The 22,821-nt window shown below is 42.9% G+C and overlaps 1 long non-coding RNA gene and 1 pseudogene across 1 annotated transcript; both read left to right on the forward strand.

The window, feature by feature from the left end:
- Positions 1–2,988: 2,988 nt before the first annotated feature.
- Positions 2,989–5,515, forward strand: LOC125553036. The gene is made up of 2 exons (XR_007303890.1): positions 2,989–3,704; positions 4,857–5,515. It is a non-coding gene; the product is annotated as an uncharacterized LOC125553036 (long non-coding RNA).
- A 423-nt stretch (positions 5,516–5,938) lies between these two features.
- LOC125532786 overlaps positions 5,939–22,821 on the forward strand; it is a 58,969-nt pseudogene continuing 42,086 nt past the window's right edge.

Consider the following 22,821-nt stretch of genomic DNA (forward strand, 5'->3'; position numbering starts at 1 on the left):
GGCATCGTGGAGGCGGCAGTGCGACTGGATCGGCTTTTTGTAGGTGTTGGTCTTCCCTTCGACGGTGAAGTTCCGGTGGAGCTCCGCGGTGGACCGGCTCCTTTCTTCGTGCTCGCTGCTTGGTGGAGAGGCCGTGCACGGTTCCCCCGTGCCGGAGATCGAGGGATGGCGATTCCGGCGGTTGAAGATCTGGAGAAGGAAGGCGATGTTGAGCGGTTTGCGATGACGATGACGGCCATGGGTGTAGGTCCTCAGGGACCGTTGATCGGAGACTTCCCGTTTCGCCCGGGGGCTGCTTCGATCCAAGGCGTCAGCGAGCAGCGGTGAACGGCGCGTCACCGGCTCGTCCACGGCGCCGGCGTAGTCGGGTTGCAGAGGGGCTTGGTTGTAATTTCCTTTTCTGTGTGGACCTTTCAGTAATTTGGCCGTTTTAATATCAACTCCTTTTTCGCAAAAAATAAATAAATAAACATGATGACTGCCACTTGTATATTTAGAGTGAGTTGGGATTAGTAAATATGTAAGGTGCATAAGTCTTTGGTTGTTACATCTAAGAGATAGACAGGAGGTCTTGTGTTCAATTCCCACAATACTGATTTATTTTGACCCAATTATTTTTCGCGGTCTCTCTATGAAAGCCCATAAAAGTCCCATCAACATACAAGTAATTGGCCCAGATCGCTTAACGTGTGTAAACCAAACGTAAAGGACTAAACCAAACCAAGAATACCTATTCCCTTTAATAGTAGGTATAGATTCACCCCCTCTAGTCAACCATATCGATCCTTTCAACCAGGAACCCTAGCCCAACACCCCACTTTCCCCCCACTCCCTCTCGCTTCCCCCTCCCGATCCGATCTGGATCGGGGCTGCGACCCCGCCGCCGCCCAACGCCGTCACCGGACCGCTCCGCCGTCGCCGGAGCCCCTTCTCGCCGGATTGCTTCCCCTATGCCGCCCTCGTACCCGACCTCCTTCCCACGCCCCGCTGCCATTTTCCCTACAGAACCGCGGTGAGGCCCCCGACCTCTTCCCCTCTGCCCCCTAGCGCATCGTGCCCCCATGCGTGCCCGAAGTCGCTGGCGCTCCACCTCGTCGCCGACATCGAACCCGGCCATTACAGCCGCGACCGGACCGCCCCTATTGCTGCTCCCTCACGCGGGCGCGCCCCCTACTCCTGGCCGCGCTTGCCCATGCCGAAGCGCGAGCGCTGATAACCCACAAGTGTAGGGGGTCTATCATAGCCTTTTCGATAAGTAAGAGTGTCGAACCCAACGAGGAGTAGAAGGAAATGATAAGCGGTTTTCAGCAATGTATTCTCTGCAAGCACTCAAATTATCGGTAACAGATAGTTTTGTGATAAGGTAATTTGTAACGGGTAACAAGTAATAAAAGTAAATAAGGTGCAGCAAGATGGCCCAATCCTTTTTGTAGCAAAGGACAAGCCTGGACAAACTCTTATATAAAGGAAAGCGCTCCCGAGGACACATGGGAATTATCGTTAAGCTAGTTTTCATCACATTCATATGATTCACGTTCGGTATTTTGATAATTTAATATGTGGGTGGACCGGTGCTTGGGTACTGCCCTTCCTTGGACAAGCATCCCACTTATGATTAACCCCTATTGCAAGCATCCACAACTACAACAGAAGTATTAAGGTAAACCTAACCATAGCATGAAACATATGCATCCAAAACAGCCCCTTACGAAGCAACGCATAAACTAGGGTTTAAGCTTATGTCACTCTAGCAACCCATCATCTACTTATTACTTCCCAATGCCCTCCTCTAGGCCCAAACAATGGTGAAGTGTCATGTAGTTGACATTCACATGACACCACTAGAGGAAAGACAACATACATCTCATCAAAATATCGAACGAATACCAAATTCACATGACTACTTATAGCAAGACTTCTCTCATGTCCTCAGAAACAAACGTAACTACTCACAAATCATATTCATGTTCATAATCAGAGGGGTATTAATATGCATAATGGATCTAAACATATGATCTTCCACCAAGTAAACCAACTAGCATCAACTACAAGGAGTAATCAACACTACTAGCAACCCACAGGTACCAATCTGAGATTTTGAGACAAAGATTGGATACAAGAGATGAACTAGGGTATGAGATGAGATGGTGCTGGTGAAGATGTTGATGGAGATTGACCCCCTCCCGATGAGAGGATCGTTGATGATGACGATGGTGATGATTTCCCCCTCCCGGCGGGAAGTTTCCTCGGCAGAACAGCTCCGCCGGAGCCCTAAATTGGTTCCGCCAAGGTTTCGCCTCGTGGCGGCGGAGTTTCGTCCTGTGAGCTAGCGTATGATTTTTTCCTCGACGAAAGACTCCATATAGCCAAAGATGGGCATCAGAGGGCCACCAGGGGGCCCACGAGGCAGGGGGCGCGCCCAGGGGGTAGGGCGCGACCCCACCCTCGTGGACGATGGGTGGCCCCCTCTGGTACTTCTTTTGCCCAATATTTTTTATATATTCTGAAACGTGCTCTCGTGAAGTTTCAGGACTTTTGGAGTTGTGCAGAATAGGTCTTTAATATTTGCTCCTTTTCCAGCCCAGAATTTCAGCTGACGGCATTCCCCCTCTTAATGTAAACCTTGTAAAATAAGAGAGAATAGGCATAAGTATTGTGATATAATGTGTAATAACAGCCCATAATGCAATAAATATCGATCTAGAAGCATGATGCAAAATGGATGTATCAACTCCCCCAAGTTTAGACCTCACTTGTCCTCAAGCGAAAGCCGAAATCGAAAAATATGTCCACATGTTTAGAGATAGAGGTGTCGATAAAATAAAATACGAACATGAGGGCATCAAAATCATTATTATAACAGCAAATATATATATATATGAGTGGCACTATTATAATTCTGGGATTAGAATAACTATTTGGATCACCTCATGCACTATACATATATAGGAGCCCCGGAGGTCCTCCCGAGATCATGAGAGACCCACCGAACTGTACAATACAAAAACCCACCCCATCCACTGCCCCGATCCCCTCCCCTGACCTCCCCAAATCCCCTCCCCCGACCTTCCCCGATCGCCGCCGCTGCCTCTCTCCCTGAATCGTGCCGCCGCCGCCATCCTCCTTGAATCGTGCCGGCGCCACCCTCCCTGGTTGACGCCTCCTCCGCCTCCCTCCCTGGATCACAGCGACGTCGCCCACCACTGCCGCGACACACCTCCGCCGCCACCCACCCCGTCCCCGACGCACCTGCAGCCTTCCGCACAGATCCGGTTGGGGCCGGCGAGATCCACGCGGTCGACCACAAGTTCTGCCCTATCCCACGACATCCATCCAACGACATCGACTGATCTGAACAAAATCAGTCCATCGCCACCCACGCACGGCTTGGATTCTGCACATCGCCGCCATGAGATGCAGTCTACTAGCTCACATCTGCCACCATGCCTCCTCACCTCTACCATCGACGGTCGCCACTGTGCTCAAGGTCTCCTGTACATGCCATGGCCTGGGGCCCCAACCCCTTATGCTATAGGATCCTGGGGTCGCCGCTTGACTCGTCACCGTCAGCCTCCCCGACCTTCTCTGGTTGCCTGGACAGGACTGCCCTTGCCATTGAGCGCGACCAGTGCCTATATTTCGTCCACGACCAAGCCATTGTGCTCATCTTCAGTTCTGCGTCGACCAGTTGCATAACAGTAGCGGTATGTTCATGTTCAGAGCACATGTTCTGTTGAAAAGATTCCCATTTTGCCTAATTATATTGCAATCCTGCAAGTCTATGAGCCATGCTCTGAACTGTTGATATAAACCGAACCTCGATAGCGAGATTCCATATGTTGTTGCGGCCCGATCTTTCACGACACTCCATCACCAGTAGTAGCAATCTCTCGCCCGCGCACGCGATGTACACGAAGTAGAGGGTTTGAACCTTGCGGCCCAGCACGAGAAAACCAATCTCAACGAAGGTACTCACGCTCAAAACAATTTCCACGAAGAGAAATCGCAACACAGAGGTTTTTTAAAGATCCCTTCAAAACTTGATACGGGTGTCTACCCTGAAAAACACATCGTGTCTATTTCATATAAAAATAACCTGCCTTTTACATGGCGCACCTTGACTTTTATATTACCCGACCATCTAAGAAACTTGATAAGCAAGGAAGGAAAATCCTATCTCTACTCTCACGGCTGAAAATTAAACAAAACAAGTCCAAAGACTTGCCTAAAGATAACTTTAGGACTCTAAGAAATTTGCCTTTTACATCTTGGCAGTTTTTATTTCCTAAACAAAACTGATGCGCCAACTTAACATAATCAGCTGTCGGTGGCCCCCATCCGCAGGCTTGCAAGGAGAGCACGTCACGTGGTAAAAAGTGAATGGACCTGGAACAATCTGGTGGACAAACTCTGCCCAAGTAGTACTCCACACGGCTTCTTGTTTTCTTTGTGTTACATGCATCTAGGACTCCTGCGTGTGCACCAAAACCACAATGTGCTAATATCTTGGTTGCACGCCAATTAAAACCATCAGCGTAATCACGTGCACGTACATGATCTGGTGCATGTATGACTACATCCAATTCTTTTTTACTTACTTTATCTTGGTAGTTTTCTTTCGACTGAACAAAACTCATCTGAGGTCTTGTAGCTTCAGGTTTACCGGCAGACGTAACAAAAGTCTCAGCCTCCTTATTATCTGTACCAAATTGAATTAATTTTGGCATGCAAATATTATTGATCCGTAGTTCATTAAAATGCGATAATGTCTGAACAGCAACAACATCATTTGCAGTCGTGGTCATATCAACTGTGAACATATACTGATAATACAAGTTACTTGGTGCACTATCAAGGTTCAAGAAAGGATGCAGGCTTCCACACGGTGCCTGAAAAATGCCACTTTCCCAATCTCGTCTCCCTCCGAGCACGAAGCCGCTGCTGCCCGTCAGTGCTTGGTCAACGACCGACCGAACAACTCTTCCCTCTCCACCACGAGAAGTTCGTCACCTCACGCTTGAGCAGTCCATCTATCGCCTCCCGTGCAAGCACTCCATCACTTCACACAGTGTCTGTTCGACAGAGTTGTCCTTTTGAAGAAGCAGAAAATGGAGTTTGAAGCGGCCGCGGGCGGGTGGTGGTGTGGTTGCAGAAGAAGAAGCACTGGTGCGAACTCGTCCATCTGGCACTAGTATACCAGTATGATTTGGAGGCGAAGAATTTGTTGTGTCTCTTACCATGAATCTCTGTAGCTATGGAAACTTGGCTTCCTGTAAATTTTTTAGATATATCGCTAGCACTTTGTTCCCCAAGTGTGTTTGCATTAATGCGTGAGAGGAAACTATTTTGGGTAAGTATTCGCCTGGGATTTTCCTATGCTTTGCACTGCTACGTACATAGTTTGAAAATGTAATTTTGGAGTCCAATATGGCTCTAGGTTGAAGTTTGATGCATTGCACGTGATTGATGTACATTATATCCTAACTATAAATGCATAACACTTCTTGTACGATTATACATGATTGTGCAGTCCGATGCATTACATTGGTTCTAAAAAAAGTGTTTGTATTTATGACCCAATGGAGAATGTTACTTTTATACTAATGAAGTTCATGTAGAGTAAAAAGGTGCATTTCTTAAAAAGATGTACTGAAAAATAAAAGGTTGTACGAAAAAGTACATGTTCACATGTTTGTATGGTCATCCCCAAGTAGTAAAAACACAAAGCTTGCACATAAAATTTAATGAAAGAGAAAAATGGAATTTCCTCGTTCTACAAAAAAACCTAGAGGTTCAAATTTAAAAAAATGGGGAAGTTCAATGTTTATTACAATATCAAGACGGTCAAATTGAAAAAATCGAGCAGTTTAAAAAGTTTATTCCTATCGTGGCACTGGAGACTCTCATCCGTGATTCTTCCCTGCTGCTGCATCCAACCATGTCCAACCGCCACCGCTGCCCGTGGAAGAAGAACATCTCCCGCCGCCGCGAGGTTGACTGGAGGTCAGAGAGATCTACCAGAGTGGTGGAGATGGGGGTGGAGCTCGGGGCCAGGGAGGAGGTACATCACGGTGGCGGTGGAAGAAGGCTGCCGCCCAAGAACAGGGCCGGGACGGGGACCTTTTTTGTACTCAAATGTGTCGATGCGTTTCTATGTGTATGGACATTTTACTCCCCGTTGTTTCTTTACATTCTGTGAATTCTCTAGAATTTGATGATGACTGTTGAATGAATTTTGCAGCAAAATGTCGTGGTGAAAATCTTTTTTGGTCTTGTGCGACGAAGAACACAGAGCACAAAACCATGAAACATGGGTGAAGTTCATATATATATATATATATATATATATATATATATATATACAAGTATATATATATATATACAAAACTATATATATATATGGTAGGGGTTCAAGGGGATGTTGTATGGCGCTAATTATTGTATCCCCCCAATGAAATGTTCTGAAAGTGTACAAGAAAGAATGGCGCTCAAAAATGGGAACCATGAATCGATTATATGTTCATGTGAGAATGTATTTTGTCTAAGAACAGAAAATTATGAGTTGGTTTTCATTTGTTGTAGCAACTTATCTTGTTGGGACTTTTGTATGTACGGATTATTATTCAAAAAAGATAATGGATTTTCTTCGTTTCTTAAAAAAGCTTCGAAGTTCAAATTTAAATAACATGGCAGCTCGATGTTTATTACAACACTAGAATTTATGTCCATTGATAAATAAAAAGCCAAGAAGTTCAAACTAATAAAATAGAGGAGTTCAAACATTTACATAAAAAGTAGATTCCTGTTGTTTCTAGAAAAAAACCTAGAGGTTCAAATTAAAATAACGAAGAAGTTCAACATTTATTACATTCCCAAGAAAGTCAAATTGAAAAAACAAAAAACATCTCAACACAAATTTATTAAAAAAAAGGATTTTCTCCACTGAAAAAGCCCCAGAAATTCAAATCTAAAAAACAAAATGGCTCGATACTTATTAAAAAACTAGGATTTTTATTCTCGAACTAGGAATTTTCCGTTACTAATACAAATAAAAACAAAGAAGTCCAAATTAAAAAATGAAGTAGTTCAATGTTTAAACCCCCCTCAAATTTTCGTTCTTACTAAAGAATAAAATATGCAGTAGTTTGATGTATACGAAAAACTATGAAGCTCAAATGTAAAAAATAGAGAAATTCTAAGGTAATAAACAACTTAGATTTTTCTCATTACTAAAGAATTAAATGGGGAAGTTCAAAATATTGAATAGTTCTAAAAACATATTTATCCCACGCCTGAAAAGTAAAAGCCAAGAAGTTCAATTTGTCAAACAAGAGCATGACAAACATTAGATAAATAAATGGACTGATCAAGTTTCTTAGTAAAAACAAGAAGTTCAAATTTTAAAAATGGAGCAATTAGTTTTTTTAAATAAGAGGCTCAAATTAAAAAAATTGAGTACTTCAATATATACAAAAAACTCAAATTCTTGTTTGTAGGTAAAAAAAGAATGAAGTTCAATTTCAAAAAAAGTTGTTCGAGCTGTACTACAAGATTTAAAACTGAGTGGTTCGTCATTTATTACAAAACCGAATAAGACCAATAAGTTCTATTCGAAATAATGAAGAAGTTCTATTAAAATAAACCTAGAAGTTCAAATTTAACGAAGGGGCTCGATGTCTATCAAAAAGTAGGATTTTTCCGTTACTAAAAGAAATAAAACCAGGAAGTCCAAATTAGAAAGATGGAGAATTTTGATGATTATAGAAAACTCAGATTTCCCTTGTTATTAAAGAATGGAAAACAAGAAGTTCAAAAATTTAATAAAAAGAAGTTCAACTTTTAGAAAAAATAGGGCGCTTCAAAATTTCATAAAAAAGATTAAGAAAAAACCAGAAGTCCATATTAAAAAGATGGAGAAGTTCGATGATTACAGAAAACTCAGATTTCCCTCATTATTAAAGAATGGAAAACAAGAAGATCAAACAAAAAACAAGAAGTTCAACTTTTAAAAATAGAGCGCTTCAAAATGCATAAAAATGATTAAGAAAATCAGATTAAAAATTCATAAAAAACTCAGATATTTTCACGCAACCGAGAGAAGTTCAGATTGATAACTGCCAGAAGTTCACGTACTACACGGTGTGCATTTTGTATTAAAAAGGAATAAAAAGCAAAGTCTAAAAGTTTTGTTGTTATAAGTTCAAGTCCTCCATCGGATAAAGTTGAAAAAATTATTGTGAGAGAGGTTTGTATAAATGGAATATCATTTGTGTAACACGGACGAAATGAATGGGAATATTACAAACGAAAATATGTCACAAAAGTTCAACATGAAAACAACAGGAAGTTCGACTACTACAGTGAATGAATTTCAGATGAAAAACTTTTAAAATCGTCGCGAGTATGAAAAAACGATCAACACGGGAAAGTTGTGTGTTTACATCAACTTTCCATCAGTATATTACTTGCTCAATTCCGGTGAGTGTTCCAGTAAGTGGATGGAGAGCTACGGGCAAAAAAATCACGTGAAAAATAGAGTGAAGTTCAGGTACATGCGCCAAGGAGTTCAGGTTCTTCACGCGGTGCATTTTCGAAGAATCTGTTTCGCAATAAAGGCAGAACGAATGATCTTGCCGTTTTCAAAATTACATGAAAACGACTAGGAATCGGAGAAAACCATCAACATGAAAAAGTTTCGCATTTTCCTTCGCTTCAGCAGTATATTATTGTTGGGGAACGTAGCAGAAATTCAAAATTTTCTATGCATCACCAAGATCAATCTATGGAGTAATCTAGCAACGAGGGGAAAGGGGAGTGCATCTACATACCCTTGTAGATCGCTAAGCGGAAGCGTTCAAGTGAACGGGGTTGATGGAGTCGTACTCGTCGCGATTCAAATCACCGGAGATCCTAGTGCCGAACGGACGGCACCTCCGGGTTCAACACACGTGCACCTCCGCGTTCAACACACGTGCAGCCCGGTGACGTCTCCCATGCCTTGATCCAGCAAGGGGAGAGGGAGAGGTTGGGGAAGACTCCGTCCAGCAGCAGCACGACGGCGTGGTGGTGGTGGAGGAGCGTGGCAATCCTGCAGGGCTTCGCCAAGCACCGCGGGAGAGGAGGAGGGAGAGAGGCAGGGCTGCGCCATAGAGAGGTCAAAACTCATGTGTTGGCAGCCCCAAAGTCCTCAAGTATATATAGGGGAGAGGGAGGGGGTGCGCCCCCTTTAGGGTTTCCACCCCAAGGGGTGCGGCAGCCCGAAACCCATCTAGGGTGGCGGCCAAGGGGGGAGAGGGGGAAACTTGCCCCCCAAGCTAGGTGGAGGCGCCCCCTCCCTAAACCCTAGGCGCCTTGGGCCCTTGTGGGGGGCGCACCAGCCCACCTGGGGCTGGTCCCCTCCCACACTTGGCCCATGCAGCCCTCCGGGGCTGGTGGCCCCACTTGGTGGACCACCGGGACCCTCCCGGTGGTCCTGGTACATTACTGATAAAACCCGAAACTTTTCCGGCGACCAAAACAGGACTTCCCATATATAAATATTTACCTCCGAACCATTCCGAAACTCCTCGTGACGTCCGGGATCTCATCCGGGACTCCGAACAACATTCGGTAACCACGTATATCAATTCCCTATAACCCTAGCGTCATTGAACCTTAAGTGTGTAGACCCTACGGGTTCGGGAACCATGCAGACATGACCGAGACAACTCTCCGGCCAATAAACAACAGCAGGATCTGGATACCCATGTTGGCTCCCACATGTTCCACGATGATCTCATCAGATGAACCACGATGTCAAGGATTCAATCAATCCCGTATACAATTCCCTTTGTCTAGCGGTACGATACTTGCCCGAGATTCGATCGTCGGTATCCCGATACCTTGTTCAATCTCGTTACCGGCAAGTCTCTTTACTCGTTCTGTAACACATCATCCCCTGATCAACTCCTTGATCACATTGTGCACATTATGATGATGTCCTACCGAGTGGGCCCAGAGATACCTCTCCGTTTACACGGAGTGACAAATCCCAGTCTCGATTCGTGCCAACCCAACAGACACTTTCGGAGATACCTGTAGTGAACCTTTATAGCCACCCAGTTACGTTGTGACGTTTGGTACACCCAAAGCATTCCTACGGTATCCGGGAGTTGCACAATCTCATGGTCTAAGGAAATGATACTTGACATTAGAAAAGTTTTAGCAAATGAACTACACGATCTTGTGCTTGGCTTAGGATTGGGTCTTGTCCATCACATCATTATCCTAATGATGTGATCCCGTTATCAATGACATCCAATGTCCATGGTCAGGAAACCGTAACCATCTATTGATCAACGAGCTAGTCAACTAGAGGCTTACTAGGGACATGGTGTTGTCCATGTATCCACACATGTATCTGAGTTTCCTATCAATACAATTCTAGCATGGATAATAAACGATTATCATGAACAATGAAATATAATAATAATAACTAATTTATTATTGCCTCTAGGGCATATTTCCAACAGTCTCCCACTTGCACTAGAGTCAATAATCTAGTTCACATCGCCATGTGATTAACACTCACAGGTCACATCGCCATGTGACCAACATCCAAGAGTCTACTAGACTCAATGATCTAGTTCACATCACTATGTGATAAACACTCAAAGAGTTCTGGGTTTGATCATGTTATGCTTGTGAGAGAGGTTGTAGTCAACGGGTCTTGCCATATTCAGATCCCTATGTATTTCGCAAAACTTTATATTGTAGATGCTGCTACCACGTTCCACTTGGAGCTATTCCAAATTATTGCTCCATTATACGTATCCGGTATCTCTACTCAGAGCTATCCGGATAGGTGTTAAGCTTGCATCGACGTAACTCTTTATGTCGAACTCTTTATCACCTCCATAACCGAGAAACATTTCCTTATTCCTCTAAGGATAATTTTGACCGCTATCTGGTGATCTACTCCTAGATCGCCTTTGTACCCTCTTGCCAGACATGCGGCAAGGCACACATCAGGTGCGGTACTCAGCATGGCATACCGTATAGAGCCTATGACAAGAGCATAGGGGACGACCTTCGTCCTTCCTCTTTCTTCTGCCGTGGTCAATCTTCGAGTCTTATTCAACTTCACACCTTACAACTCAGGTAAGAACCCCTTCTTTGACTGATCTATTTTGAACTCCTTCAAAAACATGTCAAGGTGTGTGTTCTTTGAAAGTATCATCAGGTGTTTTGATCTATCTCTATAGATCTTCATACCCAATATGTAAGGAGCTTTATTCAGGTATTCCTTTGAAAAACACTCTTCAAACAACCGTTTATGCTTTCCAGAAATTCTACATTATTTCGGATCAACAATATGTCATCCACATATGCTTATCAGAAATGTTGTAGTGCTCCCACTCACTTTCTTGTAAATACAAGTTTCTAGCAAACATTGTATAAACCTAAAAGCTTTGATCACTCTATCAAAGCATATATTCCGATTCCGAGATGCTTGCTCTAGTCCATAGAAGGATTGCTGGAGCCAGCATACCTTTTAGCATCCTTAGGATCGACAAAACCTTTTATTGTATCACATACAACTTTTCTTACGAAAACTGGTAAGAAAACTTGTTTTGACATCCATCTGTAAGATTTCATAATCGAAAAATACAGCTAATGCTATCATGATTTCGACAGACTTAAGCATCGCTACGGGTGAGAAATTCTCATCATAGTCAACTCCTTGAACTTGTGAAAAGACTCTTTCCCACAAGTCGAGCTTCATAGACGACAACATTACCGCCCACGTCCGTCTTCTTCTTAAAGATTCATTTATCTCAATGGCTTGCTGATCATCGGGCAAGTCAATCAAAGTCCATACTTTGTTCTGATACATGGATCCTATCTCGGATTTCATGGCTTCTAACCATTTGTCGGAATACGAGCCCACCATCGCTTCTCCATAGCTCGTAGGTTCATTGTTGTCTAATAACATGATATCTAAGACAGGATTACCGTACCACTCAGGAGTAGTACATATCCTTGTCGACCTATGAGGTTCGATAGCAACTTGATCCGAAGCTTCATGATCACTATCATTAACTTCCTATTCAACAGACGTAGGCGCCACAGAAAACATATTTCTGTGTTGCATCACTCTCTGGTTGAAGTAAAGGTTCGACAACCTCATCAAGTTATATCTTCCTCCCACTCAATTCTTTCGAGAGAAACTCCTTCTCAAGAAAGGACCCGTTCTTAGCGACAAACAGTTTGCCCTCGGATCTGAGATAGAAGGTATACCCTACTGTCACCTTTGGATATCCTATGAAGATGTGTTTGTCTGCTTTGGGTTCGAGCTTCTCCGGCTGAAGCCTTAAGCATCGCAGCCCCAAACATTAAGAAACGACAACTTTGGTTTCTTGCCAAACCAATGTTCATACGACGCCGTCTCAACGGACTTAGATGGTGTTCTATCTAAAGTGAATGCAGCTGTCTCTAACGCATAACCACAAAATGAAAATGGTAGATTGATAAGAGACATCATAGATTGCACCATATCTCATAAGGTTCGATTACGACGTCCGGACACATCATAACTCAGTGGTGTTCCAGGTGGCTTCAACTGTGAAACAATTCCACAATGTCTTAAGTGATTGCCAAACTCATAACTCAGATATTCTCATTGATCAGATCGTAGGAATTTGATCTTCTTGTTATGATGATTCTTAACTTCACTCTGAAATCGCTTGAACTTTTCAAACGTTTCAGACTTGTGCTTCATTAAGTAAATATACCTATATCTACTCAAATCGTCAATGAAGATGAGAAAATAGCGATATCCACCGCACGCTTCAATTCTCATTGGATCACACGCATCAGCATGTATGATTTCCAACAAGTCACTTGCCCGTTTCATTGTACCTAAAAGCGGGGTCTTAGTCATCCTGCCCATGAGGCATGGCTTGCATGTGTCAAGCGATTCAAAATCAAGTGACTCCAAACATCCATCGACATGGAGTTCCTTCATGCATCTTACGCCAATATGACCTAAGCGGCAGTGCCACGAGAAAGTGGTACTATCATTATTAACTCTACATCTTTTGGCGTGAACATGTGTATTACCACGACCGAGATTCAATGAACCATTCACATAGGGTGCATGACCATGAAAGGTATCATTCATGTAAACAGAATAACCATTATTCTCTAACTTAAATGAATGATGTATTGCAATGAACATGATCTAATCATATTCATGCTCAACGTAGACACCTGATAACATTTATCTAGGTTCAATACTAATCCCGAAGGAAGATGGAGCGTGCGATGGTGATCTCATCAACTTTGGAAACACTTCCAACACACATCGTCACCTCGCCCTTAGCCAGTCTCCGTTTAGTCCGTAGCTTTTGCTTCAAGTCACCAGTAATAGCAACTGAACCGGTATCCAATACCCAGGTGCTACCAGGAGTACTAGCGAGGTACACATTAATAACATGTATATACTTTGTTGAAGTTGCCAGCCTTCTTATCTACCATGCATTTGGGGTAATTCCGCTACCAGTGACCATTCCCCTTACAATAGAAGCACTTAGTTTTGGGTTTGGGTTCAACCTTGGGTTCCTTCACTGGAGCGGCAACTAGTTTGCCATCCATGAAGTTTCCCTTCTAGACCTTGCCCTTCTTGAAACCAGTGGTCTTGTTAAACCATCAATACTTGATGCTCCTTCTTGATTTCTACCCTTTACGGTCTTAAGCACCGCGAACAGCTCCGGGATCAACTCCATCCCTTGCATGTCATAGTTCATCACGAAGATCTAGTAGCTTAGTGATAGTGGCTAGAGAACTCTATCAATCACTATCTTATCTGGAAGTTTAACTCCCACTTGATTTAAGTGATTGTAGCACCCAGACATTCTGAGCACATGCTCACTAGCTGAGCTATTCTCCTCCATCTTGTTGGCAAAAGAACTTGTCAGAGGTCTCACACCTCTCAACACGGGCATGAGCCTGAAATCCCAATTTCAGCTCATGGAACATCTCATATGTTCTATGGCGTTCAAAACGTCATTGGAATCCCGATTCTAAGCCGTAAAGTATGGTGCACTAAACTATCAAATAGTCATCAGGATGTGTCTGTCAGGTGTTCACAACATCCACAGACGACGTTGTAGGGGTTTGCACATCGAGCGGTGCATCAAAGACGTAAGCCTTCTGTGTAGCAGTGAGGACACTCCTCGGACTACGGACCTAGTCTGCATCAGTGCTTACAATATCTTTCAACTTGGTCTTTCTCTAGGAATGTATTGAAACAGGGAGCTACAACGTGAGCTATTTATCTACAACATATTTGCAAAGACAATTTAGACTATGTTCATGATAATTGAGTTCATTTAATCAAATTATTTAATGAACTCCCACTCAGATAGACATCCCTCTAGTCATCTAAGTGAAACATGATCCGAGTCAACTAGGCCGTGTCCGATCATCACGTGAGACAGACTAGTCAACATCGGTGAACATCTTCATGTTGATCGTATCTTCTATACGACTCATGCTCGACCTTTCGGTCTTCCGTGTTCCAAGGCCATGTCTGTACATGCTAGGCTCGTCAAGTCAACCTAAGTGTATTGCGTGTGTAAATCTAGCTTACACCCGTTGTATTCGAACGTTAGAATCTATCACACCCGATCATCACGTGGTGCTTCGAAACGACGAACCTTCGCAATGGTGCACAGTTAGGGGAAACACTTTTCTTGAAATTTTAGTGAGGGATCATCTTATTTAAGCTACCGTCGTTCTAAGCAAATAAGATGTAAAACATGATAAACATCACATGCAATCAAATAGTGACATGATATGGCCAATATCATTTTGCTCCTTTTGATCTCCATCTTCGGGGCTCCATGATCATCGTTGTCACCGGCATGACACCATGATCTCCATCATCGTGTCTTCTTGAAGTTGTCTCGTCATCTATTACTTCTACTACTATGGCTAACGCTTTAGCAATAAAGTAAAGTAATTACATGACGTTTATGTTGACACGCAGGTCATAAATAAATAAAGACAACTCTTATGGCTCCTGCCGGTTGTCATACTCATCAACATGCAAGTCGTGATTCCTATTACAAGAACATGATCAATCTCATACATCACATATATCATTCATCACATCCTTTTAGCCATATCACATCACAAGGCATATGCTGCAAAAACAAGTTAGACGTCCTCTAATTGTTGTTGCAAGTTTTTACGTGGCTGCTATAGGTTTCTAGCAAGAACGTTTCTTACCTACGCGAAAACCACAACGTGATATGCCAATTTCTATTTACCCTTCATAAGGACCCTTTTCATCGAATCCGATCCGACTAAAGTGGGAGATACAGACACCCGCTAGCCACCTTATGCAACTAGTGCATGTTAGTCGGTGGAACCAGTCTCACGTAAGAGTACGTGTAAGGTCGGTCTGGGCCGCTTCATCCCACGATGCCGCCGAATCAAGATAAGACTAGTAACGGCAAGCAAATTGACAATATCCACGCCCACAACTACTTTGTGTTCTACTCGTGCATAGAAACTACACATAGACCTAGCTCATGATGCCACTGTTGGGGAACGTAGCAGAAGTTCAAAATTTTCTACGCATCACCAAGATCAATCTATGGAGTAATCTAGCAACGAGGGGAAAGGGGAGTGCATCTACATACCCTTGTAGATCGCTAAGCGGAAGCGTTCAAGTGAACGGGGTTGATGGAGTCATACTCGTCGCAATTCAAATCACCGGAGATCCTAGTGCCGAACGGACGGCACCTCCGCGTTCAACACACGTGCAGCCCGGTGACGTCTCCCATGCCTTGATCCAGCAAGGGGAGAGGGAGAGGTTGGGGAAGACTCCGTCCAGCAGCAGCACAACGGCGTGGTGGTGGTGGAGGAGCGTGGCAATCCTGCAGGGCTTCGCCAAGCACCGCGGGAGAGGAGGAGGGAGAGAGGCAGGGCTGCGCCATGGAGAGGTCAAAACTCATGTGTTGGCAGCCCCAAAGTCCTCAAGTATATATAGGGGAGAGGGAGGGGGTGCGCCCCCTTTAGGGTTTCCACCCCAAGGGGTGCGGCAGCCCGAAACCCATCTAGAGTGGCGGCCAAGGGGGGGAGAGGGGGAAACTTGCCCCCCAAGCTAGGTGGAGGCGCCCCCTCCCCAAACCCTAGGCGCCTTGGGCCCTTGTGGGGGGCGCACCAGCCCACCTGGGGCTGGTCCCCTCCCACACTTGGCCCATGCAGCCCTCCGAGGCTGGTGGCCCCACTTGGTGGACCACCGGGACCCTCCCGGTGGTCCTGGTACATTACCGATAAAACCCGAAACTTTTTCGGCGACCAAAATAGGACTTCCCATATATAAATATTTACCTCCGAACCATTCCGGAACTCCTCGTGACGTCCAGGATCTCATCCGGGACTCCGAACAACATTCGGTAACCACGTATATCTATTCCCTATAACCCTAGCGTCATCGAACCTTAAGTGTGTAGACCCTACGGGTTCGGGAACCATGCAGACATGACCGAGACAACTCTCCGGCCAATAACCAACAGCGGGATCTAGATACCCATGTTGGCTCCCACATGTTCCACGATGATCTCATTGGATGAACCACGATGTCAAGGATTCAATCAATCCCGTATACAATTCCCTTTGTCTAGCGGTACGATACTTGCCCGAGATTCGATCGTCGGTATCCCGATACCTTGTTCAATCTCGTTACCGGCAAGTCTCTTTAATCGTTCCGTAACACATCATCCCCTGATCAACTCCTTGATCACATTGTGCACATTATGATGATGTCCTACCGAGTGGGCCCAGAGATACCTCTCCGTTTACACAGAGTGACAAATCCCAGTCTCGATTCGTGCCAACCCAACAGACACTTTCAAAGATACCTGTAGTGAACCTTTATAGCCACCCAGTTACGTTGTGACATTTGGTACACCCAAAGCATTCCTACGGTATCCGGGAGTTGCACAATCTCATGGTCTAAGGAAATGATACTTGACATTAGAAAAGCTTTAGCAAACGAACTACACGATCTTGTGCTAGGCTTAGGATTGGGTCTTGTCCGTCACATCATTCTCCTAATGATGTGATCTCGTTATCAACGACATCCAATGTCCATGGTCAGGAAACCGTAACCATCTATTGATCAACGAGCTAGTCAACTAGAGGCTTACTAGGGACATGGTGTTGTCTATGTATCCACACATGTATCTGAGTTTCCTATCAATACAATTCTAGCATGGATAATAAATGATTATCATGAACAATGAAATATAATAATAATAACTAATTTATTATTGCCTCTAGGGCATATTTCCAACAATTATTTGTCCCATTTCAATAAAGTTTGTAGAAATTACGGCGAAAATACATTTTTAGCCATTTTCAAAATTGACTTAAAACCATAAGGAATTGGGAGAAACAATATATACAAAAAAGTTTCGCATTTGTTCAAGCTTTCCAACGCCATATCATTTGCTGCATTCGGACATACGGTTAAAAAATTAGCTTGAAAATACGAACTCGGTGGAACTTGTATCATTTTCTAAATTACTTTTAAACCGTTCAAAATTTAAAAAAATTTAACATGAAGAAGTAGCGCATTTTCGTAAGCTTTCTAACGCCATATTATTTGCCTCAATTGGATTAGCCGTTTAGAAATGACATCAAAAATACGAACTCGGGTGTTCAGTTTGTGAAATTATACGATTTTCCAAATTACTATTTATCCATAGGAAACTTTAAACATGTGGAAGGAGCGGTTTTGCAGCAGCTTTCTAACACCATATTATTTGCGTCATTCCGATAAACGGTTTAGAAATGCGATCGAAAATACGATTCACGTTTTTTGTATGAAGAAAAACGGTTTTCAAAGCTGCTCTTAAACCGCTTACATTTTGCCAAAAAATTAACTTGGGGCATGATACTGGTGTCCATAGCTTTCCAACAGTATATCGCAAGCCCCATTTGGGCAATGTTGGCGGAAGTTCAACCTAACACTCGGAGAAGTTCACGTCGAACAACTCAGGCAGTAAAATTGCAAAAAAAAACGCAATTTCATCACGACCCGAGAGCAAAATCCGCCAACGAGCGAGATTCCTATTTAAAACCGGTATTTAGTTGCTAAAAAATGTTTCTAGATTACACTAGCATCATATAGAACACGACTAAATAGAATAATTCGCGGGGGAAGCCACAGTTGCGAAGATAGCCTGAAGGTCGGGTTCGTACAGAGGGAAGTCCAGGCGCATTACTTAGGCAGTCCAGGTTGTGATCAGAATATTATTCTGATCCCGTGATCGGAATAGTGTTTATGTATATATATTGCCATATGATCTGTTATGCTAAAGTAACACTTCATTCATAGTTTCAAGTATGAATCATAAACTTCATTGAAAACTAACAAACTATAATATCAGTCATTGAAGCAATTACAATTTATCATAACATCGGAAAGAGTCAATATAAGAGCTTTTCAGCAAGTCCACATACTCAACTATCATTTAGTATTTCATAATTAGTAACACTCACGCAATATTTATGGGTATGAAGTTTTAATCAGACACAGAGAAAGATAGGGGCTTATAGTTTTGCCTCCCAACCTTTTACCTCAAGGGTAATGTCAACAATAATAGTTCATGAAAACTCACATCCAATTAGCTATATATATCTGGATCTTTCCAACACATTGTGCTTGCCAAAGATAAAATGTAAAAATGAAAGGTGAAGATCACCGTGACTCTTTGCATGAAGTATAGGACAAGAATAAAAGATAGGCCCTTCGCAGAGGGAAGCAGAGGTTGCCATGTGCTTTTATGGTTAGATGCACAAAATCTTAATGCGAAAGAACGTCATTTTATATTGCCACTTGTGATATGGACCTTCATTATGCAGTCCGTCGCTTTTATTTCTTCCACATCACAAGATCGTATAAAGCTTATTTTCTCCGTGCTAATAAATCATACATATTTAGAGAGAAATTTTTATTGCTTGCAACGATGACAACTTACTTGAAGGATCTTACTTAATCAATAGGTAGATATGGTGGACTCTCAAGGCAAAACTAGGTTTAAGGATGTTTGGAAGCACACGTAGTATCTCTACTTGGTGCTAAGAATATGGGTAGCATGAGAGGGAAAGGTGATGTCTACTACACAACCTTCTTCTTGTAGATATTGTTGGGCCTCCAAGTGCAGAGGTTTGTAGGACAGTAGCAAATTTCCCTCAAGTGGATGACCTAAGGTTTATCAATCCGTGGGAGGCGTAGGATGAAGATGGTCTCTCTCAAACAACCCTGCAACCAAATAACAAAGAGTCTCTTGTGTCCCCAACACACCCAATACAATGGTAAATTGTATAGGTGCACTAGTTCGGCGAAGAGATAGTGATACAAGTGCAATATGGAAGGTAGATATAGGTTTTTGTAATCTGAAAATATAAAAACAGCAAGGTAACTAATGATAAAAGTGAGCATAGACGGTATTGCAATGCGTTGAAACAAGGCCTAGGGTTCATACTTTCACTAGTGAAAATTCTCTCAACCATAATAACATAATTGGATCATATAACTATCCCTCAACATGCAACAAAGAGTCACTCCAAAGTCACTAATAGCGGAGAACAAACGAAGAGATTACTGTAGGGTACGAAACCACCTCAAAGTAATTCTTTCCGATCGATCTATTCAAGAGTTCGTACTAGAATAACACCTTAAGACACAAATCAACCAAAACCCTAATATCACCTAGATACTCCAATGTCACCTCAAGTATCCGTGGATATGATTATACGATATGCATCACACAATCTCAGATTCATCTATTCAACCAACACAAATAACTTCAAAGAGTGCCCCAAAATTTCTATCGGAGAGTCAAGACGAAAACATGTGCCAACCCCTATGCATAAGTTCACGAGGTCACGAAACTCGCAAGTTGATCACCAAAACATACATCAAGTGGATCACGTGATATCCCATTGTCACCACAGATAAGCACATGCAAGACATACATCAAGTGTTCTCAAATCCTTAAAGACTCAATCCGATAAGATGACTTTAAAGGGAAAACTCAATTCATCACAAGAGAGTAGAGGGGGAGAAACACCATACGATCCAACTATAATAGCAAAGCTCGCGATACATCAAGATCGTGCCGACTCAAGAACACGAGAGAGAGATCACACATAGCTACTAGTACATACCCTCAGCCCCGAGGGTGAACTACTCCCTCCTCGTCATGGAGAGCGCCGGGATGATGAAGATGGCCACCGGAGAGGGATTCCCCCTCCAGCAGGGTACCGGAATGGGTCAAGATTGGTTTTCGGTGGCTACAGAGGCTTTTGGTGGCAAAACTCCCATTCTATTCTGTTCCCCGATGTTTTAAGGGTATATATATATAGGCGAAAGAAGTCGGTCAGGGGAGCCACGAGGGGCCCACGAGGGTGGGGGCACGCCTAGGGGGGGTAGGGCGCGCCTCCCTGCCTCGTGGATTCCTAGAAGCTTCCCTGACGTCTACTCCAAGTCTCCTGGATTGCTTCCGTTCCAAAAATAACTCTCCCGAAGGTTTCATTCCGTTTGGACTCCGTTTGATATTTCTTTTCTTCGAAACACTGAAATAGGCAAGAAAACAACAATTTGGGCTGGGCCTCCGGTTAATAGGTTAGTCCCAAAAATAATATAAAAGTGTATAAATAAGCCCATTAACATCCAAAACAGATAATATAATAGCATGAATATTTCATAAATTATAGATACGTTGGAGACGTATCAGCATCCCCAAGCTTAATTCCTGCTCGTCCTCGAGTAGGTAAATGATAAAAGAAAGAATTTATGAAGTGTGAATGCTAGCAGGTGCACAAGTTTGATCAATGGCAATTTCAATCACCTTTTCTAGCATCATTATATATTATAACAGTAGCTCAACTCATAGGACTTCTCATGATCAAGTAACAAGCTATTCACATTGATAGAGGCGAGGGTCCCGATCTTTCGATTAGATGATAACTATCGATTTGGTGGAGTCGACTTTGACGATCCGACTACAAACATGCACAACGTTGCGCCTTAGCAATCGCTAAACCAATCTCCCGAGGTTACTGACGATGCTGGAAGCATGATCAACCTGACCACGAGGGTCTATTCCTGCACACAATTGAAGAACAAGCAAGAATATGATAATGCAATCTGAATATTGCGAATATAGATGAAGTATTGATAAAGGTGGGGATCCGAAAGTGGTCTTGGTCTAGTCGTTGGACACAAACGAAGTACACGAAGTTGCAATGGCTAACTTTTAACTAAACAAATCCCAAGGAAAAAGCTACTAGATGGATCTACTTCTATAGGAGCAAGGGGTGTTGGCCAAGGAGGTGGGAGGACATCCCAAGGCAGCCTAAAACCAACCCTAGGTCGTACAAGGCTCATGGGCCCAAGTGGAGGTGATGCAACACCTTTGGACTTGTTGTTTGACTCGGATTCTGCTGCAGCGTCAGATTGTTTCGTCGATATCTCAATGCTCCAGACGAATTTGAAGGTGAATCCAATTGGGTTGGAAAGAGCACGAAATCTACTTTCCAACAAAAAAATAATCACCCAATTTGGAGCCCGTATGAAAAAGTTGTTTCCGTTTTGAGTCGGGTATGTCTGTGCAGTCCAAATCTGAATGCAGAACATGAGAGAATTGGACTCTATCTTCTCTTGGCCCAAAAGTGACGCGAGAGGACTTTTTGAACAGAACCTAAACTTCTCCTTTTCCCTTATCTTCATATGTGGATTGTACAAATGTCCCATACACCTGCAATTAGACAAAACACAAAAGTGTGTGAAGTATTTTTGTTCTGGATAACATAAATAGATTATTGAATAGTTTGCACTACAAATCACCTGACAAATATGCATGTATGCAATATTTTTGGTCGTATCCAAGGTAGTCATGTCCTCATCACACATGTTAAAGTATAGATCATAAACTTTCTTGAAAACTAACAAACCATGTTATTAAGCATCAAACAATTACAATTCATCTTATTTTCAGGAAGGGTCTATGTCAGAGCTTTGATTCAGCAAACTTCACATACTCAACTATCATTTAGTCTTTCACAATTGCTAACACTCATGTGATATTTATGGGTTCAAAGTTTTAATCAGACACAGAGAAAGATAGGGGCTTATAGATTTGCCTCCTAACCTTTTACCTCAAGGGTAATGTCAACAATAATAGTTCATGATGCCTTACATCCAATTGGATATATATATCAGGATCTTTCAAACACAATGTGCTTGCCAAAGGATAAAATGTAAAAAGGAAAGGTGAAGATCACCATGACTCTTGCATAAGGTATAAGACAAGAATAAAAGATAGGCCCTTCGCAGAGGGAAGCAGAGGTTGTCATGCGCTTTTATAGTTGGATGCACAAAATCTTAATGCGAACGGACGTCACTTTATATTGCCACTTGTGATAGGGACCTTTATTATGCAGTCCGTCGCTTTTATTACTTCCACATCACAAGACCGTATAAAGCTTATTTTCTCCACACTAATAGATCATACATATTTAGAGAGCAATTTTTATTGCATGCACCGATGACAACTTACTTGAAGGATCTTACTCAATTCATAGGTAGGTATGGTGGACTCTCATAGCAATACTGGTTTAAGGGATGTTTGGAAGCACAAGTAGTATCTCTACTTGGTGCAAAGAATTTGGCTAGCATGAGGGGGAAAGGCAAGCTCAACATGTTGGATGATCCATGACAATATACTTTATTTCAGATATAAGAAAACATAACCCATT

Source organism: Triticum urartu, chromosome 1 (genome assembly GCF_003073215.2).
Source record: "Triticum urartu cultivar G1812 chromosome 1, Tu2.1, whole genome shotgun sequence".
Classification (NCBI taxonomy): domain Eukaryota; kingdom Viridiplantae; phylum Streptophyta; class Magnoliopsida; order Poales; family Poaceae; genus Triticum; species Triticum urartu.